Here is a 7,615-nt window from a genome sequence, read left to right on the forward strand (position 1 = left end):
CTCCCTGAGCCTGGTTCTGCCGGAGGTTTCTTCCTGTTAAAAGGGAGTTTTTCCTTCCCACTGTCGCCAAAGTGCTTGCTCATAGGGGGTCATATGGGGGTCATATGATTGTTGGGTTTTTCTCTGTATCTATGAAGCGCCTTGAGGCGTCTTTTGTTGTGATTTGGCGCTATATAAATAAAATTGAATTGAATTGAATTGAATTGCATAAGAACTTGCCAGTTGCTGCTAGACACCCAATCTCTGGAAAGTAACTGCTGTTGCTGTTACATCCATCCATCCAGGCCAGCCCTGGGGCCTCATCCCGGTGGGACATGCCCGGAACACCTCACACAGGAGGCACCCAGGAGGCATCCTTGTCAGATGCCTGAACCACCTCAGCTGGCTCCTTTTGATGTGGAAGACCAGCGGCTCTACTCTGAGCCTCTCCCGGATGGTTGGACTTCTCACCCCATCTCTAAGGGAGAGGCCAGCCACCCTTCAGAGGAAGCTCATTATCGCTTGTATCTGCGATCTCATTCTTTCGTAGATCGACCGGTAAATTGAGAGCTTCGCTTTTACACTCAGCTCTCACTTCACCACGACTGCTGCTGTTACAGTTAGATCAAAATTTCTCAGAAAAGGCTTTTCCTGGCAGACTCTAGACTTGTGGTCAAGACCGCCTAAACCAAGACCAAGACAATACCAAGATCAGAGGGTATCGAGACCAAGACAAGACCAAGATCAGAGGGTATTGAGACCAAGACAAGACCAAGACAGACCGAGACAAGACCAAGACCGAGACAAAAAAGTCTTTAAACTGCAGCCAGTTGCTTTATGGGTGTCAGGCATGTGTTTATGTGTTTTTGCGATGCACTCGCACAGCCCTCCTCACTGCTGTCTACTGTCTCACTCCCTTACTGAGAGGACAGACGCACGCTCCACTTGACTGTCGTGTCTCTCACCCTCTCTGTTTTTCGCATAATGATATTATCCTATATCCTCGCATGTGATTGGCCACAATATGGAGGGATTGGAGTATAGCTGAGCCACTGTGAGCTGAGCAGCGAAAGGAAATTAAGTGAGAAGCCGGCTCTCACTCAATGGGAGTCGACTCTTCTGATTCACTACAAAGCACTGGGGGTTGGGAAGCTCATCTTGTAACCGGAAGGTTACCAGTTCGATCCTCTGCTCTGTCTGTCTTGGTCGCTGTGTCCTTGGGCAAGACACTTCACCTACTGCCTACTGGTATTGGCCAGAGGGGCCGATGGCGCGATGTGGCAGCCTCGCTTCTGTCAGTCTGCCCCAGGGCATCTGTGGCTGCACCTTTAGCTTGCCTCCATCAGTGTGTGGATGTGAGACTGAATGAATAGTGGAATTGTAAAGTGCTTTGAGGGTCTTGAAAAGCGCTATATAAATGCAATCCATTAAAGCGCAGCTCTTAGAGCTGATGCTTTCGCACATGACACATTATCGAACGTTACATTGTGTGTCATGAATACTGTTGACTCCAAATCTCCCGACCACTATGTCGATCAGAGACAGCAACACCGAGACAGCGAGACCAAGACAAGACTGAGGGATCTGAGACCAAGACAAGACCAAAACCACGTAAAAGTGGTCTCGAGACCAAGACCGGTCTCGAGAAATCCAACTCTAGCAGACACATCCTACATTATTTGCTGTAAACAGAAACACTCAATTAAATGGTCACATGTTCAAGGAAAGGCAATAAAAAGAGTCACCTGCCTGGGATAGAAGGGTTTGAATGTGTGACCTTTTGAATTTAATGGTATTCTGTCATTTTTAACCTCCATGCTTACATAGCACGGTCCAACTGGAGCGCTGCTCTGTCATCATGACAAAGGCACAAAGCTAGACGTCACACAATCCTATAATAAGACAAAATGAGATGAGATTAAATGCTTCACGGTGATCACAGCCCTGTCGTTACGACAATAACAGGAAGACTCATGTCATACGAATGAAAAATTAGATTACATTTCATTACTGAGTATTCAATTACATTACAGAAGGGCAGATTTGTTTTGTTTGGATCAGTTCAAGTTATTTGTGATGAATGGAAAGAAGATAAGATGGCGAAACATTTACATTTCAGAACAACAGGATAAATGTGAAATGACAGTGTGATTGCGATTTTAACTGCACAGCGACAGTTGTGTGATATTGTTCGTCTTGCTTATTAATCAGTCCTCTTGTCACGACTCACAACAAGAGTTGGAGTTGAGAGAAAGAAGCCGGCAGCATATTATCTCAGCCAGATGTTACGCTTTTTGTAGCCTGGGAAAGAAAAACATTTCCACTTCCAGAGCTCATGTTTCTTACACCTAAGTAATTAATGCTTCCTTTATTTTAGAGACTTTGTAATATTTAATATTTGTACATGAGGGTGTCATAGAGTGCCTTTTATACACAATTTTTTAAAACGATTTAAATATAGAATTAAACAATGTATAACACCATCACAAATAACTAAATCGCAGCAACGATTAACAACAAATAACTATTTAGATTTCATAGACATTCATGCCATGGAGTTATCCAACTCCATTTCATCTCTGAGCCCACGCTGTTATAAAGAAAGTCTTCTTTCCATTTCTAATGTTGTTTCATTCCTCATCAACTCTGCAGCTGATTGGAGCCATAACGACTGAAAAAGTGCATTCTTTGTGTGCAGGATGTGGTGACAGAACATTTTGCTGGCAGTACATCCTCTGATTTGCATTCTAATTAGTACTCTAGCAAAATGGCAATAGTCTTAAAAACTGTTGTTGCCTATTACACCTGCACACTTGGCTCGTTCCTAATGGCTAGATGCGTTTTGGAGAGAAAACTTTCAGTTTTTGAATTCTGTGACAGTTTTTGCATGATGATAAAGTTTTCCACACCAAGCCGGCACACAATTTTAGCACATGCAAAACAGTTTCAAAGCAAGCGAAATTTCATTGCAGTGTGAGTAATGACTGTGGCTCACATTTAACATGCGTTTAATTAGATAGCAGATCATTTAAACTGCCGCATTGCCCTGCAGAAAATCTTTTTAATCAGGCGTACAGAGCACATGGAACTTTAACAGAAGCTCTTGCTGAGGACCACTGAAGTCCACATTGGTCATTATGTTATTTATACTGTATTGTGACAGAAAATCCATGAAAATATGGGAGAGAGTTGTTGTGTGGTACAAATGTGGCGTTTGCTGTGTTTATGGAGAAGTACAGAAGCAGTCAGGAGTTTCACTGTGTCTTTGTGGATCAGAGAAAGCAGATAACAGGGTGCCAAGAGAGGAACTGTGGCACTGCATGAGGAAGTCAGGAGTGGCAGAGAAGTATGTGAGGGTGGTGCAGGAAATCTATTACACCAACACAGTTTTCAGGTAGGTGCAACAGATGAGATTAAGGTGGAGTTTGTATTTTATCAGGGATCTGTCCTGTTTACAATTTACATGCTGATAAGTGGATCCATCTCCTTGGAAATTTCAGTTGGGGCAGTGACTTCCTAATACACTATTGTTTTTCATAGAGTACATCTTTTTTCTTCCTGACAAACATTCAGAAGAAGCTATAAATTCTTGTTTGCAGCAACCGTGTTCAAAAGCTCCTATTGAACTTCCATCCAATGTTCTATTATTCTTATCTCCTTTTGCATGTTGAAAGCTTCCGGGCTTATTTGATCTCCAAGTTATTTGGCTTCTCCTCAAGTGAGAGTCAACAACCCATAAATCTCAGCAGCTGATGAAGCAGCCTGTAAACATAAAGACGCTTAAAATAAATCACACTCGCTGCAGCCACTCTTCTCTTGGTGGCCCCTTCCCTCTCAAGCTGAGGCACCACTTAGGCACTTCAAGTTTCACATTTCAGTGCAGAATAAATCATCCAATAATCCCCAGGACAGATTGCTGTCACTTCCCAAAACAGAAAGCTGCCCATATTCTTGTCACAGCATAAAGCATCAAAAGTGTTCCATCTGTACACTTTGAGAAGCGAGCATGTTTGTTTAATGTGAAAAAAATCACCCTTCAATCATTTTTAGTGTCTAAAGTTTCTAATAAAAAAGTTAACTGTGGAAAATGTGTGTTTTAAAAACACCGTGTGGTGTCCTCCTTCCTGTAAGCCTCATTTCGATTTCTTTATGGCAAATAAATCTTTTCGCTCAGGTTTGAAGAATTAATCGAAAAAGTATTGGCATAACAACAATAAGGTCAGCACAGCATTTGACACAAGCTACAATATGTGATTAGTGCCAACTCCTCATAATCTGTATTGAATGGTCCTATACTTGCTTCTCTGCACCATTATTGTCATGTTTTATTTTTCACACTCTGAAAGCAGCAAATCCCCGGCTGTTTAAAACTGCCATTTCCCTCCCATTAGTTTGACAAAAAACGAGTCAATGCATGTGACTAATCATTCATCATAATCCCTAATGAGTTTTAAAGATTGAAATAAGCTCAGACCTTTGTCACTGCAAAGCCCACCATTTAGATTCTGTGTCCGCCACGATTTGTATGCATTATTTTAGTAGCTGTGAGTTACACCGACTATAGTGGCAGAGAGATATATGACTACTGAACAATTTTGACTACATTCAGTGAAAATTAAAAATGTTGCACGATAAAGTTATGGTTTGGGCATAAATTATATAAATGATAGACGTAGCTAGGTCATCCACCAGGTTTGGACTCCACATTTTAAAACTGCAATACTAGCTTTCCAGTTGCTGCAATGCAGGGTTTTTGGAGCCAGAACTGAGCATATTTGGATACAAGCTTGCTTTGTTGGCAGGCTGTATTCATAGACTATATGGCTGAATTGCAAAGATACAGATATCCGAGTCAGTGCCAAGTGACACCGAAGTAAGATTTCTGAAGATTTCAATCACCAAAATTGGAGCATTGACTTCTTGGATGGTATGTTGGCACAGTTAAGCACACAGCAAGTCATGTTATTTGTCAGTTAATTCATCTGAAAATGGCACCAGCACCACTAACACAGTGGCAAAGTCCAGTTTAGCAACTTAAAGGTTGAGGCTTAATAGATGCCATAGTTTTGAAGGGGTGAACTATCCAAATCAGTGCTTTAAAGTCTGAAAATTCAACCCTGTTGGGATTCACTTTATTTTTTAAACCAGCCGCAAGAGTAAAAGGAACTTTTTGGCACCTCTGCATTGGCTTCATTTTTCAGCCCTCTGTTGTGAAATAAACTTTAACTTGGGAAGAATAGACACTGGACAAGCTTGAGCTGTGAATCTCATTGGTTTCATTACTCATTAACAGGCGTGTCAAACATGAGGCCTGGGGTCCAGAATCAGCCTGCCAGAGATTTCAATTTCGCCCACTGGAAGACTTTGGAAGGAAATTTTGGCCTTGTAATTTTTTTATAACCAAGTCTTTCATACTACACCAACGTAATTAGGTAATAATGACAAAAAAGTTACTGTTTTGTTACCATTATTTAAAATTCTACTTTTGTTTTTAAACAACTGGTCCACAGTATGTTTATTTCTTACAGTTTAAGCCCAAAGAGTCATGCCAACAGATTTCTTTCATTTCATTTCCTACAGCAGCATTTCTTTATCAAAGAAATCTGAGATGTGAGACGTACCTTTGAAATTGCACCTTTTCTTATATTAAGATGTCTCACTGATTAAATTTGTAGTTAAGCTTCTTCAGACTGAAAGAAGGGGGAGTTTCACAGGTTTAGTGATGCTGATCGATGCTGATCATACCTTGAACTCTTATTTTGATTCGGAGTCCTTTGAAGCTGCCTTGAACACCTCCAGATAAGGAACCGGTGCTTCCAGCACTTCAGCCTTTACGCTGTGGAAGGAGATCATCTGCAGTGCATCATCACCTCCTGCACTAGAAAAAGAAACACTACCCTGAGACACAGCAGGCGAGTAGTACGACACCAGTCAGAGGGAATAGTTTAAAAGTTATGCACAGAAAAAGATTCATTCTTTGGGGTTTGGAGCCCCAGCGCTGCAGTTCTGAGATTTCATCTGCAATGCGTCTGCATCAGTGGAATATTGTTTGTGTGGGTTTTCGCTCTTGTTTTCTCTATTTTCTTCTCCCACTTAAGCTTTTCATGTTTTTCAGACGTGAATACAACACAATCAGCTTAACCAAAGACCCATTACAGTTGCAACCCTCACAAGAATGAAAATCGCCTTTTCTCAATCAGATGTCCCAGTCTTCAGTTTTCAAGTACACTATGTGGCAGAGTATATGGATTGTATGTCTGCATATGTTATCTACAGGGTAATGTCTCTGATTACTAGTGAGATGAAGATTTCTGCGTGGGAGATTTAAGCTCCCTGCGGTGTCTGTGCTGAGCAGGGAACAAAGGCAGCACATGGCGTACATATCTCCCATGTGTCTCTACATCAGATCGTAATATTTTGGGAAACTGGGGCAATGAAGTAAGTATTTGATAGAAAATAGTGATGGTATACAGTCTCCACTTGCCTGGGGTGGCAAGAAAAGCACGAAGGAGGGGGTTGTTGGTTTCTTTTCTTTTCCAAAATAAATCTGTCACAGGACAGGCTCTGCAAATTAGCTTAGGCTGTAAATGGTATTTGGTATATTCTTGGTTCATATCAAACATCCCCGTATATATTATATATATCCACATATGTATTGTTTTATATATACAGTAATAAATATATATATCATAAAATCTAATGATTCTATAGAGAACTTAAGTGACAAAAGAGACAATTTGAAAACCATTTACATGAAGAAAAAAATAATCAGCAGAAGCTTCAAAGCAGCAGAGATGTATGTTTTAAAACTGAGTATTTGTAGTTCTAGTCATGCAGTACCTAAACAAATGTTATTCACACACAAATAATGAATTATTATTAACTGACTAAGATTTATTACTGCATATCAACTCAATATCACAGTTGTATAATCAACGTGTGCTGTTTGGTCCTGAGGGAGACTGGAAGGTATACAGGTTTATAAAAAAAATTTAAAAAAAGATCTTGTTGAAATTCTGCATGCTCGCTGCTTCTTGCAGTCATGGTCCAAACAGCTCTGATGAAGTATTGATTTTTTTTCTGGTCTGTGTAATGACAATAACTTTAAGCACTGACAGAACATGTAAACGATCTTTGGGAAGCTCCCTCTGTTGCTGTCTTAGTGCTTGCTTCCTTAAAAAATGTAATGGTGCCTGGTAAATATTAATGTAAACACAAACAAGGCAAATTGCCCCCAGTGAGATTAGGATGCAGGGAGCAGAGCCAAAACAATTTGGACTATACATTGTGCTTTTTCAGCATCTGTGCTACTGAAGTGAATGAGACCTTAAAAAACCTGTGTCACTGTATGGAGGTGTGGGACCTGATTGGCCTGAGGTGCTGACCTGAGGGGTCAAATGGGTGGCGGGCGGGGTACAATGGTCACCTGTGATGGCCCTGGTTCAATTGAGACAGGAGGATCTGGCAATGGCCTCCAGGGTGCCATAGGGCAGCCAATGATTTTTTGTGATGTTGTTAATTACCCTCTGTGCAGCCTCTCTGTTCTCAGTAGTGACCAGTGTTGGGACTAACGCGTTATTAAGTAATGCGTTACAGCACGGTAACTATTTATTATGCCAAAATCAGGAACGCGTTA

This window comes from Pundamilia nyererei, unplaced genomic scaffold (genome assembly GCF_000239375.1).
Source record: "Pundamilia nyererei isolate P.nyererei 1_Seehausen unplaced genomic scaffold, PunNye1.0 scaffold00020, whole genome shotgun sequence".
In the NCBI taxonomy this organism is placed as follows: domain Eukaryota; kingdom Metazoa; phylum Chordata; class Actinopteri; order Cichliformes; family Cichlidae; genus Pundamilia; species Pundamilia nyererei.